Source organism: Eurosta solidaginis, chromosome X (assembly GCF_040869045.1).
Source record: "Eurosta solidaginis isolate ZX-2024a chromosome X, ASM4086904v1, whole genome shotgun sequence".
Taxonomy (NCBI): Eukaryota; Metazoa; Arthropoda; class Insecta; order Diptera; family Tephritidae; genus Eurosta; species Eurosta solidaginis.
In genome coordinates, this window is record NC_090324.1 from 70,050,936 (window position 1) to 70,065,759 (window position 14,824).

The window sequence follows — 14,824 nt, forward strand, 5'->3', positions numbered from 1 at the left end:
ACTAAATCGCCCAGCTGTTTCAGCAACCACTCCAAAGGTAAAAACACCATCTTTTGACGGTTCTGTTCCGTTCCAGGTGTTTACGATTCAGTTTGAGAATACCGCAGCAGTGAACAACTGGAATACTGAAGATAAAGTTGCTGCACTGTTCATGGCATTGAAAGGGCCTGCAGCTGAGATTTTACAAACCATTCAAGAGGGCGAACGGAACTGTTATGAAGCATTGATGGGTACTTTTGAGAGACTTATGGACCAGGTACTGAAAGGACTACATTGGAAAACATGCTTGGTGTACCTGGACGACATCATTGGGGAAGAACTTTGATGAACATCTTAAGAATTTGGAGTAAGTTTTCCAGAGAATAGCTGGTGCTGGTCTGAAGTTAAGTCCCAAAAAGTGTACGCTGTTTAAAAAGGAAGTAAATTATTTGGGTCACAAGGTAACGACAGAGGGCATCTGCACTGCGAACGAAAAGATAGAGGCTGTAAAGAATTGGCCAAGACCACAAAACCTACATGAATTAAGAAGTTTCCTTGGGCTGTGCACATATTACCGCCGATTTATACCAATTTTTCCAGCGTAACCCATAGCCTCCATTAGCTTACAAGAAAAAATAAAGCCTTTGAATGGAAGAAAGAGCAAGAAGTGGCTTTCCAAACATTTAAGGAGCGGTTGTGCACTGCTCCAATGTTAGCATATCCGATTCCAGGAGCAACATTTATTCTAGAAACAGATGCGAGTGGATATGCTATAGGAGGCGTTTTATCACAACTGGTCGATGGACAGGAAAAGGTAGTTGCATATTATAGCCGTTCGATTGGAAAACCAGAGAGGAACTACTGCGTTACGCGGAGAGAGCTGTTGGCATTGGTAGAGTGCATTAAACATTTTCACAAATACCTCTACGGCCAGCGATTCCGTGTCAGGACAGATCACGCAGCGTTAAAATGGCTTCTGCAGTTCCGTAATCCGGAAGGACAATTGGCATGGTGGATCGAGCGACTGCAAAGCTATGACTTTTCCATTGAGCATCGAAAAGGTAGTACTCATGGAAATACCGATGCAATTTCACGAAGACCATGTAGTTTGGAATGTAAGCACTGTTCAAAGGCCGAGGCTAAAGAAGATATTATAGATGTCCGGCTTATGACTATAACGTGTACGGATGACTGGGACAAGGAACAACTAAAAAAGTGTCACATGTTATGCAAGTGCTCGAACCAAACGAAAGGCCAAGCAGAGAGGAGATGTAAGCAGAGAGTCCCATTGCGAAGTCATATTGGGCACAGTGGAACAGCTTAGAATTGATATCCGGTTGCCTTCATCGAGTATGGGAGAGTGAGGATGGTCAATGCAAGAAGAAACTAATAGTTGTTCCGAGAAAGAGGATTCCTGACGTGCTCAGCGAGCTGCATAATGGTCCAAGTAGAGCTCATCTTGGAATCACAAAGACGCTCGAGAAAATTAAGCAGAGATTCTATTCGGTTGGTTGCCGTCAGTCGGTCACCGAGTGGATTGCCAACTGCGAGGTATGAAACAGAGCGAAAGGGCCCAAAACACGAAGTCATGGCCAGATGAAGCAGTATATTTCAGGTGCACCATTTGAAAGGATCGCCATGGATGTCGCAGGTCCATTTCCTTCTAGCAACCACGGAAACAAATACGTACTGGTGGTTATGGATTATTTCAGTAAATGGCCAGAGGTATACCCAATCCCAAACCAAGAAGCAGAAACAGTAGCAGAAGTGGTTACAAACGAATGGGTTGCAAGGTATGGTGTACCAATGGAGATACATTCTGACCAAGGAAGGAATTTTGAATCAGCTGTGTTCCAAGAAATGTGCAAGAAGTTGGGCATTCGAAAAACACGGACAACTGCATTGCATACTCAGTCCGATGGTATAGTGGAACGTTACAATTGGTGTCAGAAGAGGAATTGTTGAATAAATTGCAAAGTTGCAGCGCACAACGACGACATGGCGAAGTTAAGTGAATTAAGGATCCAGCAACTGAAAAAGGAGTTGGAAGCCCGTGGATTGAATACAACCGGCAATAAACTCGAACTTGAGGCAAGACTACGAGAGGTAATGAAGTCGCAAGGAATCGATGTGGACGAGTATGTCTTTTATCCTGATGGGAACGAAACAACAACAAAAATTGAAGAGAAAAACGAAACATCGCAGACAGTTACGAACACAGACTTGAACATGATTTTGGCTGCAATATCTGGACAAACATCGACAGTAACATCAATGTCGTCGCAAATGTCAGAAATGTCATCAGAAATAACATCGAAGGTTGAAGCACAAGAAACGCGTATGTCAGAAATGTCGACACAGATTACATCCAAGATGGAAACATAGCTCGAACAACAGAAGACATATATCGCATCCCAACTGGAATCACAGGAGGCACGTATTTCAGAAGCGTCATCTCAACTGGAAGACCAAAAGACATATATGGAATCTCAATTGGAAGCGCAACAGGCACGTATATCTGAAATGTCGGCAGAAATTTTGGAACAGGTTTCATCAAAACTGGAAGCGCAGGATGCAAAAATGGCTCAATTTCAGGCAGAAGTAGATGATTTAAAAGGTCGTATGGAGCAGTTACAACTAAATCGCCCAGCTGTTTCAACAAGAAATCCAAAGGTAAAAACACCATCCTTTGACGGTTCTGTTCCTTTCCAGGTGTTTACGATTCAGTTTGAGAAGACCACAGCAGTGAACAACTGGAATACTGAAGATGAAGTTGCTGCACTGTTCATGGCATTGAAAGGGCCTGCAGCTGAGATTTTACAAACATTCCAGAGGGCGAACGGAACTGTTATGAAGCATTGATGGGTGCTCTAGAGAGACGATACGGAACTGAGCATAGGAGACAGATATACCAAATGGAGTTACTGAACCGCTTCCAGAGGTCTGGTGAGACATTGCAAGAGTTTGCGTTGGATGTTGAAAGGCTGGCACATTTAGCGAATGCGGACGCACCCGTGGAATACACTGAAAGGGTAAAGATTCAGCGCTTTATAAATGGCATATGGGACGTTGAAACAAAGAAAGCTACATAAGCAAACCCAAAGCCAACATTCGCAGAAACGGTGTCACAAGCTCTGATTCAGGAAACAGCGTCGCTTCTGTGTAAGCCAGTTTTCGAAGCACGCCGTGTGGAAGCAGAAAGGCCAGAGTGGGTAGACGCAATATTGGAGGCGCTGAAGGGACCGCAAAAGCGAAGTGAAAAAGTTATCAAATGCTTCAAATGCGGGAAGCGTGGTCACATTGCCCGTCATTGCGATCTTGATCCTAGTAGTTCCAACAATGTGGGTGGCCGTAAACGCAAAGCTGGAGGAGATGAGCAACAGCGTGTCAGATGTAAAGAACGAAAACTTGCAGTAGCTATTGAATGTCATGTGATATCTGTGTCGCATATTGGAAGAAAATCGAGCTGGAGGGCAAGGAGCGTGTACTGACTGTAGATACGGGCGCATCTCATTCCTTGATCCGATCTGACTTCGTGAACAGGAGAGTGAACCCTTACCTGGAGCAAGGTTGCGTACGGTCCCTGGCGAGTATAACCAAGTTCCGGGAGAAGTGATATGTGAAGTCTTGATTGGAAAGGTCACGGTTCTACACAAATTCGTTGTGGCGAAAATCGTTGAAGAAGTCATATTGGGAGTGGACTTCTTGATTGACCATGACATCAGGATCGATATGCAGAGAAGGGTGATGCCTTATGAGAACCAGGATATACCACCTTACTTCAGTTTGCAGAAAAGGTTCAGTAGTAATTGAGTACTAGTGGAAAAGACTCGACAAAGACCACGAAAGTCAAGGGAAAAAGTTGATAGGTCGAATGGGCCAAATAAAGCAAAATCAAAAGTACCTGCGAGAGAAACACTGGCATTGACAAAACCTAATGGACGCAAAAAACCGAAGCAACGAATTTCCCAGAAAGAATGCGAGGGTAGTTTCAAGCCGGCGCGCACTACTGTTGTGAAACGTCCAGACGATAATGATGATACAAAGTCAATCCGTCAAGTGCAAGCTCTGCGAAGAAGTTCATTGGCCAAACAACAAAGTGCGAGGGAACGATCAAGAATAATGAGTAGTCGGATGAAACGCAGGTACAATGAGAACAAAAATTCGGAAGGTTTCTTGGGGGAGATTTGGTACTGTTATACTACCCTCACCGGCGGAAAGGTGTCCCATCCAAGATTCGGTTGGGAAGGCCCGTACAAAGTTGTGAAGAGGATCAGTGATACCCTCTACAGCATACAAACCACTGGGAAACCACGGAATAGAAGATTGGTACATTTGGAGATGCTAGTGGCGTTTAGATCGGGAGATTTGTCTGGTCGGGACGATTAGACTTAGGTGGAGGGCAGTGTTACGAATATTAGCAAAACTAAGGGGTGCTGCCATCTCTAAGCCGATGCTAAACAGTGATATCATGCACATCCATAGATCAATCATTATTTATCTACATAAATGAAACAATAATTGCGTCTACACATATGTACCATGTACGCATACGAGCAGCGGAGAAGCAATGCACATACACCTGAATATATCTTATCTGAATTGCTCACAAGAGAGGGCAATAATTTGTGCAAGTATTACTCAAATGAGAAGTTATAAACGTAGTTGTGGCTGGCGATTTTGTAGCTGAAACTAACTAGTAAGTTCTGGAATGGAAAAGCCTAGAAGTATGCAATGAGAAATCAAAAAGTATGAAAGGCGCAACAGTAGATGCGAGGAGTGAGTTTAATTTGAGCTATCAATCATTTTGGTTATTAAGCAAACTATTCGTTGCAAAGTTTAAGTGTTATTGTGAAGTACTTTAATAAAGGCCATTTTTCCATTATTCAATATTGGAGTTATTTATTCAACAGTTTAGTGATACGAACTTAGCAAAAGGGCAAATAAGAGGATTTGCAGTAAATTCGTTACATTATGTATCTATATAATATATATTATATACATAGGTATAGAAAAGTTAAATACATACAAATTTTTAATAGTATATATTATCATATATTCACTTAAACTTTAAAAATTTAGAGTAACTTGAGAGTTAAGAAAATAAAATGCTGCTAGTTTGAAACATCCTGCTTTTCTAATAGTTTTTTAAATAGCTTTTTTGAAATATTAAAACAAAAAAATTTTTTCGTTCGGAAAATAAAAATAGAAATACAAAGAAAACTGAAAAAGAATTTAAAAAAGAACAAAAAGCAAAAATACAAAAAAAGTGCAAAACAGTGTAATATTAATATGTTGTTCTATGGTCAAAATAATGAAACACGTGTGTTTTTTTTTTTGCCTCATAAAAATTTTTTTACGAATTTATCGGCAATTAAATTCCATAAAATGCAATCGATATTTCATTCAATTATTTTTTCAACTGTCAATAACTTTGTCAAAAACTAACCGATTCTAATGATTTTTTCTTTGAAATGTTCGTTATTATATTTGCTTTTGTATAACTTTATTAGCGGCCACCGTGGTGTGATGGTAGCGTGCTCCGCCCACCACACCGGATGCCCTGGGTTCAAACCCCGGGCAAAGCAACATCAAAAATTTTAGAAATAAGGTTTTTCAATTAGAAGAAAATTTTTCTAAGCGGGGTCGCCCCCCGGCAGTGTTTGGCAAGCGCTCCGGGTGTATTTCTGCCATGAAAAGCTCTCAGTGAAAACTCATCTGCCTTGCAGATGCCGTTCGGAGTCGGCATAAAATGATGTAGGTCCCGTCCGGCCAATTTGTAGGGAAAATCAAGAGGAGCACGACGCAAATTGGAAGAGAAGCTCGGCCTTAGATCTCTTCGGAGGTTATCGCGCCTTACATTTATTTTATTTATAACTTTATAAACAACAACATATAGTTTAAAACTTTTTTTTAGTTTTTAGTAAAAATTTATGACTTTTTTCAAAAATTAATATCTCAAAAAAGATTAATTCTTTTTTGTTTAAACTTTTTCTATATTGAGTAAACAGTTTAAATTTCAACTTGGCTAAATGCCTATTAGCCAAAATTCGTTGTTTTCGAGATATGAATTTTTGATTATTAAACATTTTTTCCCCTATATATTGATCCAATGCATATCAGCATACAATTGCTTTGTCAAGAATTAACCGATTTCCATGATTTTTTCTTTCAAATGTTTGCTATTAAGTACTTTTAATTGTCTTTAAATTTATAAACAATTGCATATAGAATAAAACATTTTTTTTAGTATTTAATAAAACTTTTTTCAAAGATTAATATTTCAAAAAAAGCCTATTTTTTTGCCTAATCTTATTCTATATTGAGTAAGCAGCATATATTTCAACTTGGCTAAATGCCCATTAGCCAAAATTCGTTGTTTCCGAAATATGATTTTTTAATGTTAAACTTTTTTTCGCCATATATTGATGCAATACATATCAGCATACAACGAGATCAATGGCAAATGCTTAAAGTTAATAAAAATATCACATTTATTATTGAAAACATTCATTTGTTGTTATTTTTCAGAATTGCAGTGATTTTTTAGTAAAACGGAGGCAAGTGATGTACAAATATGCTCTCCATATCTCGAAAACAACGAATTTTGGCTAATAGGCATTTAGCCAAGTTGAAATATAAACTGTTTACTCAATATAGAAAAAGTTTAAACAAAAAAAAGTAAATATATAATAACGAACATTTCAAAGAAAAAATCATGAGAATTGGTTAATTTTTGACAAAGTTATTGACAGTTGAAAAAATAGGTGAATAAAATATCGATTGCATTTTATGGAATTCAATTGCCGATAAATCCGAAACAAAATTTCTATGAAGCAAAAAAAAACGTTTTTCATTATTTTGACCAAAGATCAACATATTAAAATTTCATCAAAATCAAAAATCATGTCCTGCGCGGACCGGGTGTCTTGAAATGGAATGAGCCTATATAACTGGGAAGTGAATGCTTAGTCTTACAAAAAAAGACGAACAAAAAATTAAATTGCAAAAAAATGGTGAAAAATTAGTCGAAATCAAGTGAGACAAATAAATATAAATTTCAAAGTGCTTGTTGGAAAACAACAAAATACATATACGCTTATATAGTTACAAAAAAATTGCGAAATTTTAAAGTAAAAAAAAAAAACAAAAGAAAACACAAAAATTTAATAAAATAAGAAATTGTTTACTCCAGAATTTCAAAAGAAAAAACATTTTGGGAAATTTTCAAATTCGAAAAAAACTTTTGCAACTATCAAAATCATCTTCAACCAGCTAAGCAGCATCATCGCCAAGCGAGCAACAGCAAGAGAGCACACAACATACAGAATAAGAAGCAGTAGGTACAAACAGAATCGGTGATTACGCAGTTTTTTTATTTTTCATAAAAAATACTAAAACTTTATTCCACAAAAGTTATATTATTTTTGTAAACTGCAAAACATATATCCGAATATATATGAATATTGCGGAAATTTTCTTACCGTTGGTTTTACTGCAACTTTTTTGCAACCAAAAATTGGTAGAAAATATTCCGCTATACCAAGAGGCAAAATCCGCCAATTATATATATGTATATGTATGTACAAATTTCAAGTGGTATTTAACCATCACAAATTGCAGTTTACTTGCCTACTCAAACCCACTGTGCAAGAACAACATCAGCAAAATTTCTTCTACAGATCGTTGAACTTGACGATACAGTTCAACTTTACTTCCAAGTCATTTTTTCTTGCTTTGGAGCATATATAAAAATTCTAACATCCATACGTATGTACATATATACTTACATACACTTTCAAATAATTTTTTTTGAAGTTGCTTTTCCAGCGTTCTTATTTCTCCACTCTGAGAATATCATACGTGCTTACTCACACGTTCAAGTCGCTCTTCCAGCGACATTCTACCAGCACATATAGCTACATCAGCAAAAAGAGTGTGTACTGCTGCTGAACAAATTTCTCAACCTCTCTCACATTTGCAATTTTCTCACCTTTTATTGCTGCACTCTCCCAACACTGCAATCAAGCGCACTCAGCTTAACTACAAAAACGCGATATTAAAGCGACGAAGAAGCAAATCAAAACAAACTCTGTTTGCAAGCAAAAATAGGGCATCTTCTTTGGTTCTCTTGCATACGTGCGCACAAACAAATATATACATACGTTTGTATATTGCGGATGTACATTTATACTTATTCTAGCGTACATAACTAAGTTTGAGATATTTTCGTCCCTATAGGAACTTTTCAAAAAAATATCCATACCAACCCCAAAGTATTATTATCTTCTAAGATAAGCATACATACATATACAAATCATTTACAAATACCGGTTATTTACACACGTCTATTTATTTACACGTATATATAAGTGAAAAAATTTTGTGATTTTTTTTTTATTCTTTTGTTTTTCTCAAACATTATAAAATTAAATTCCGCATTTCGCGGATTTAAATCATTTAAAGTACCTCCCGTTGTCCGTGCTTGACTACATTTTTCAAAAAACAAAAAACACAAACACCGCCACCACATTATATTCCCCTTATCAATTTCTGTGGCACGAAGAGCAATTCCATCTTCGAACTTTGCGAACGTTCCCTGAGCGTACAAATAATTTATTCGGTTTTTCCATTTTGGTGAAAACCCAAAAGTTTGCGTAAAATGCTTCTCAGTCCCTAACAATTTTCTGAAACCGGGGAAAAGCCAAAAGATTGTCCAAAAGAAGAAACGGTCAAGGAAAAGGCAACACCCCCACGCTCAAAATCCAAATCAGTTGACCCATCCGCGCAAAAGTTCATCGCGGAAAGTGACAGTCTCATAAGATACTGTGCAAAATTTAACTAGGCACCGATTCAAGATCACACTGAATCGTATCTTATGATAAAGGACAAATCACTAGATAATTATTGGGCACGGCTTTAATCGGTTTACGATCTGGTATTTTCGAAACCCATTTTCATTCATTTGATATCCATATCGTACAAACACATTGGCGATACCTCGAAAAGGCGTTCACCTATAGAAATAAGGCCCAGTCCCCTTAAAAAAAATACTCATTAATACATTTAATTTATACCCATATCGAACAAAGACATCTAGAGACACCCCTGGTCCACCTGTATGGCGATATCTCGAAGACGCGTGCACCTATAGGACTAAGGCCCACTACCTTTTAAATAATCATTAACATCTTTCTTTTGATACCCATATCGTACAAACGCATTCACCCATAGCCTACACCCTAATATTTATCAAAATCTTTATGGAAATAATTACATATGTCCTCTAAAATTATATTGCCGGGTCCCCTTTATAGAAACGTAGCAAAAGAGACATTGTGCGTTACCAAGGGCATCTGAAATCATAAAAAAGTTTTTATAATTCATTTTTAATCGCCCATAAACTGCTATCTCATAAAATGTAAGAAATTAAGCGACTGTCTTATCATTTCGTTGTTGTATGTGAAACGACTGATATGAAAATTATGTTTTTACCCCACTGTGGCGCAATTGCTTTTTCGCTCTCAATAACGACTGAAATGAAGAACGTAAGAACACGTGTGATGAGAATACTACTAATGTTAGTAAGCTTTGGCCATCTATGGTCTATACACACATAAATATATGTATGTATACATACTTCTGCATGCTCATATGTACAAGCGATGAGCGTAGGATAAAAATAATTTTTTATTTTACTATTCGAACAGTACGCACTATTCGAAAGAAAAGGAAAGGAATTCGAATAAATGGAAGCGAATAAACGAATAAAAATTTCGAATCAATATTATTCGAATTATTTGAAACGAATAAATTTATTCGTTTATTCGAATAACGTTTATTCCAATATAATTCGAAAATAATCCCACCACTAGTTGGTACTGTTCATCAAATTTTTCAACCCCTCTCACCTTAGCAATTTTTTACCTTTCTTTGCTGCACTCTCAGCTTCACTACAAAAACGCGACATTAAAGCGACGAAGAAGCAAATCAAAACAAACTCTGTAAACAAAAATAGAGCAGCTTCTTTCATTCACGTGCATACGTTCGCACAAATAAACATATATACATACGTTTGTATATTGCGCATGTACATTTGTACTTATTCTAGCGTACAAAACTAAGTTTGAGATATTTTCGTCCCTATAGGAACTTTCCAAAAAATATTCATACGGACCTCAAAGTATATACATATATATACATATATACAATTTTTTGGTGAAAACCCAAAGTTTGCGTAAAATGCCTCTTAGCCCAAAGAAATTTCCGAACCTGGGACAAAACCAAAAGATGGCCCAAAAGAAGAAACGGTCAAGGAAAGGGCAACATGCCCCTTCAGTTATCGCAAAATACAATCACAACTGCCTATCAGTCCTTCACTGACAATGAGTTACGACAGACAGTTGGGATCCGATTCTGGTGTACATTTGTTCATCAAAACTTCCCGAAACAACCCTGTCACTTTGGGAACAATCTCTCTCTTCGCGAAGAGATTTACCCTCATGGTCACAAATTAACGACTTTCTCACCTCGAGATATGAAGTCGTTGATAGGGTCAATAGGCTTCAATCAAGTCAAAGCAAACAAACACCAGTCGCTCATCAGAATTCTGCGCAAAACAGGTCCTTCAACAGGACGCAAACCCTTGTGGCAGAATCTAGAAAGGGAATATTGCCAATGTTGCAACTCCCCGTACCTTAATACATTCTGTCCACAATTCAAGCGAATGTCTGTGCAAAACCGGGCACAATTTGTAAAACAAGCTAAGCTGTTTACAAACTGCCTTAGCAGCACTCATATCATCAATGAGTGGACATGTTCGACATGTCATCAACAGCACCACACGCTGTTGTATGCGAATCGACCAGTTCCACGTTCCACCCCGCAAACGAATGCATCAAACGTGCAGCACGCAACTGCTGAATCAACACCTCCCTTTCGACAATCGCAGAATAGCTCCGAATCTAGCGAGCTGCCGTGTTGTTGAAAACACGCACCGGTTCAATCATTACATGCAGCCAATGATAACCAAATTCTTCTTACTGCCATGGTCGCAGTCGAACACGAATTTGAATTATTTCAACTGAGGGCCCTTATCGATCAAGGCTCGGAAAGAAAGTTCCTCGAAAGTTCAAAAATTGTTGAAAATTTGATTCGAACATTCAAAATTCGTAACTACGGCATGGGTGACAAGTCGTACAAAAGTCCTCCAAGTTGTGTCCTTTGACACTGGTTGCATCCAAGGTCATGAAAAGGATAAAGGCTCGAGCCATTATGTTGTCGCAACATACAAGGAATCTGGCAACATCCACCATAAGTCGCAAAATCTGGGAGCAGTTCAAACTCCTTGAACTAGCTGACCCCAGTTGCCACATACCAGGTCAGACTGACATGGTCATTGGCAGCGACATACTTCCACAAATTCTGCTGGATGGTATAGAAAAGGTGTGCGGCAGCATACTTGTGCAACAAGCCATTTTTGGTTAGATTCTCAGTAGTCCAATAACTGAAAATATTGTGTCATTCTCGACATAATTCCAAGTATCAAACGAGACTCTCAGTTCTCAAAGGAGAAAATTTTGGGAAGAGGAGGAAATTCCACAACCTCCACAGATATCCCCCGAGGAACAAGTGTGTGAGGAGATATATGCAACAACCACGACACGTGCACCAAACGTCCGATACATTGTGCGACTTCAATTCAAGGAAGAGTTTCCTGAAAAACTCTCTCTCCGCAAATCCCGCCCGGCAGTTTTTCAGTATGGAGCCAAAGCTTCAGAAAAAGGGGGAGTTAGGTACAATGTACAAAAATGTGTTGCAAGAATATCTGGAACTTGATCACATGGAATCTACCGATCCATGTGAAATAACTTCGAATGGCAAGGTCTTCTCATTCTACTTGCCACATCATGCGGTAGTCAAACCAGTTAAGGTGACCACCAAAATTCGTGCGGTTTTCAATGCCTCTTAAAAATCTGGGTCAGGCAAATCCCTGAATGACGTTTTATACACTGGTCAACCTCTCCAACCAGATCTCATGCTACTAATCCTACAGTGGCGCATGCATAAGTATGTGTTCAATGGAAACATTGAAAAAATGTACCGCCAGATCCTCATACACGAGGACGCAAATAGAGCAACTTCTTTCATTCACGTGCATACGTTCGCGCAAACAAACTTATATACATACGTTTGTATATTGCGCATGTACATTTGTACTTATTCTAGCGAACAAAACTAACTTTGAGATATTTTCGTCCACATAGGAACTTTCCGAAAAATATTCATACATACCTCAAAGTATTATTATCTTCTAATATAGGTATACATATATATACAAATTATTTACATATACACCTTTATTTACACACGTATATTTCCACGTATATATAAGTGAAAATTGTTTGTGATTTTTTTATTTATTTGTTTTGTTTTTGTCAAAACATTATACAATTCAATTTTGCATTTAGCGGATTTAAATCATTTAAGGAACGTCCCGTTGTCCGTGCTTGACTATATTTAAAAAAAAATATATATATATATATATATATAAATAGAAATAAATCTATCGTCGCAAAATGACGCGAAAATTTCGCTCTTCGCTTTCATTGTATTCACCATCATGTAATTACGGGGATTCTATTTTTGACAAGGTGAAGTTCGTCGCGTTTATTTCGCGGCGTCAGGGCAATGTGTTTCAAGCATTATAGTTACCATATCGCAATAAACCAGGCAGGTTAAGTCATTATTACAAAATGGAAGCGCATTTAACAATACTCCCCCTCATAATTCTATGAGCCTCCTGCGATTTACAACCAGATTGACTGAATTTTGTGTGTTAGTGCAGTCGGGTGGATTCGTGACACACGTATTTGTTGTCGGCTACACGTTGATGAAAATCAAAAATTTTTGATTTTTTCATTTGACGCTAGCTTATTTGATAGTCGCGGGGTGTGATTGACAAAACAGCAGTGTTGTATTTAGTGTCGACATTCAAAATAAACAAGTCCGCGGAAATTAAAATTTATTGATAATTATCAATTTTTACCAGCTTTATGGAATGTAAAGCTTTTATTATTATTTAATAAAATTTTTATAAATTTTTTTAATGTTTAATAAAACTGCTGTAGTTGCAAGTAAAAAAAAGTCATCATCCGATGACGACATATTCAAGACCGAACGCTACGGTTTCTCAATGCAAATGTTTATTGATGGCTTTTTGTTTGATAGTCGCGGGGCAAGCGTCAAATACTCGACACGCACACATACAAAAATTCAGTCAATCTGGTTGTAAATCGCAGGAGGCTCTAAGGCCCGGTTTCACTAACTCGACTTAACTTAGTTAAGTCATATTTTTTAATTTTTCTGTTTCACCACCAATGCTTAGTTAAGTCACTGATAAGCCTACCTGCCAGCTGGCTTATTCTCGACTTTCAACAGTGTTGCTGTAGTACAAATCTTGAGTCGAATTAAATGGCAGTTTTGATACTTACTTATTTCATTATGCAAATATAGCAACCCCGCTATTGTTGACATCTGCAATTTCTCTGAAGTGGCTTATTTGTATTCTCGGTGGAAAATTTGTAAAAAGTTTAATGGATCTTCGAGATTCTGGTGAAAGTGATTGCGATTTTGAAGCTCTGCAGGTAATTGTGCTTCGACGAAAAAGAAAAATTAGAAAGCGTCCTGACCTTTTTATTATTATGACGATGGTGACTTTCGCGAACGATTATGTGCAAAGATCCTGCTTGGTTTGTTTAATAAAAGACAAAATTTATCTTGGAGCACGGTAAGTTTACATCATATTTTATAAATGTTGCCCTAAATTACTTCTTCGTTTACAGCAACAACGCAATGCAGCACATCAAATGTTTTTCATCGCACTCCGGTTCTATGCTTCAGGATCTTTTCAGCTAATTGTGGCAGACCTTTCCGGAGTTTCAAAAGCAAGTGCCTCACGTGCAATTACGCTAGTTTCCTACCATCTAGCATCCTCGCGACCAGATTTTGTGAAATTTCCTCAAACGGAACAGGAGCGCTTGGAAACAGAGGCTGCTTTTAAAGAAAAGGCAAATTTTCCGCGTGTAGTTGGGGCAATGGAGTGCACCCATGTTAAATCAATTCCCCAGGTGAATATGTGTGAATAGTAATGGGAAAACAATATCTATATTAATTTATAAACGCTTCCCAAGGCAGCCGGTTCTGTCCGGCTTCATTTCAGTGTAATCTGATGTGTAGATCCTGATCTGTGGCTCCCCCCCCCTCCCCCCCCCCCCCCCTTTAATTCTTCTTGGTTTCGATGTTTCATTTCTAAATTGCACCGATGCCTGCCGACCACCCAGATAATTTGCATTTAGCGCGGTGGTGGTTGTGCTATGGAGTTTTCTGAAGCCATACCGATGACAGGCTAGCTGCAAATATGCTTTGAAGTAGGGGAGTAAAATGGCTTCAGGCGTCTTGGCTACTGGCGATAGGAGAGATATAGGGCGATATGACTCCTATTTTAGCTGGTTTCTCAGGCTTTAGTAGCGGGACCACCTTCGCCATTTTCCATTTTTCGGGTATGACAAAGGTGGAAAGAGACAGGTTGAAGACATGTGCTAAATATTTGAAATCCTCTTTCCCTAGGCTTTTAGGCATCGGCATGGCTATGCCGTCTGGCCCACTGCTTTGGATGGTTGGCATCTTGGCATCCTCAACCTCTTTGGCGGTGATGGTCATCGGTGACGCGCTGAATTTATGTTTATGTGCGTGTCTGTTGGCCCTCCGTCTATCTTTGTCGACCGTAGAATGCATTATATATTGTCGGCAGAAAGCGCTCGCGCATTTTTTGGCATCCGGCAGT

The 14,824-nt window shown here is 38.3% G+C and overlaps 1 protein-coding gene across 1 annotated transcript in view; it reads right to left on the minus strand.

Moving 5' to 3' along the window:
- Positions 1-14,824, minus strand: part of LOC137235009 (transcriptional activator cubitus interruptus-like) — a 324,700-nt gene that overhangs the window by 17,368 nt on the left and 292,508 nt on the right. The gene's annotated exons all lie outside the window — the stretch shown is intronic.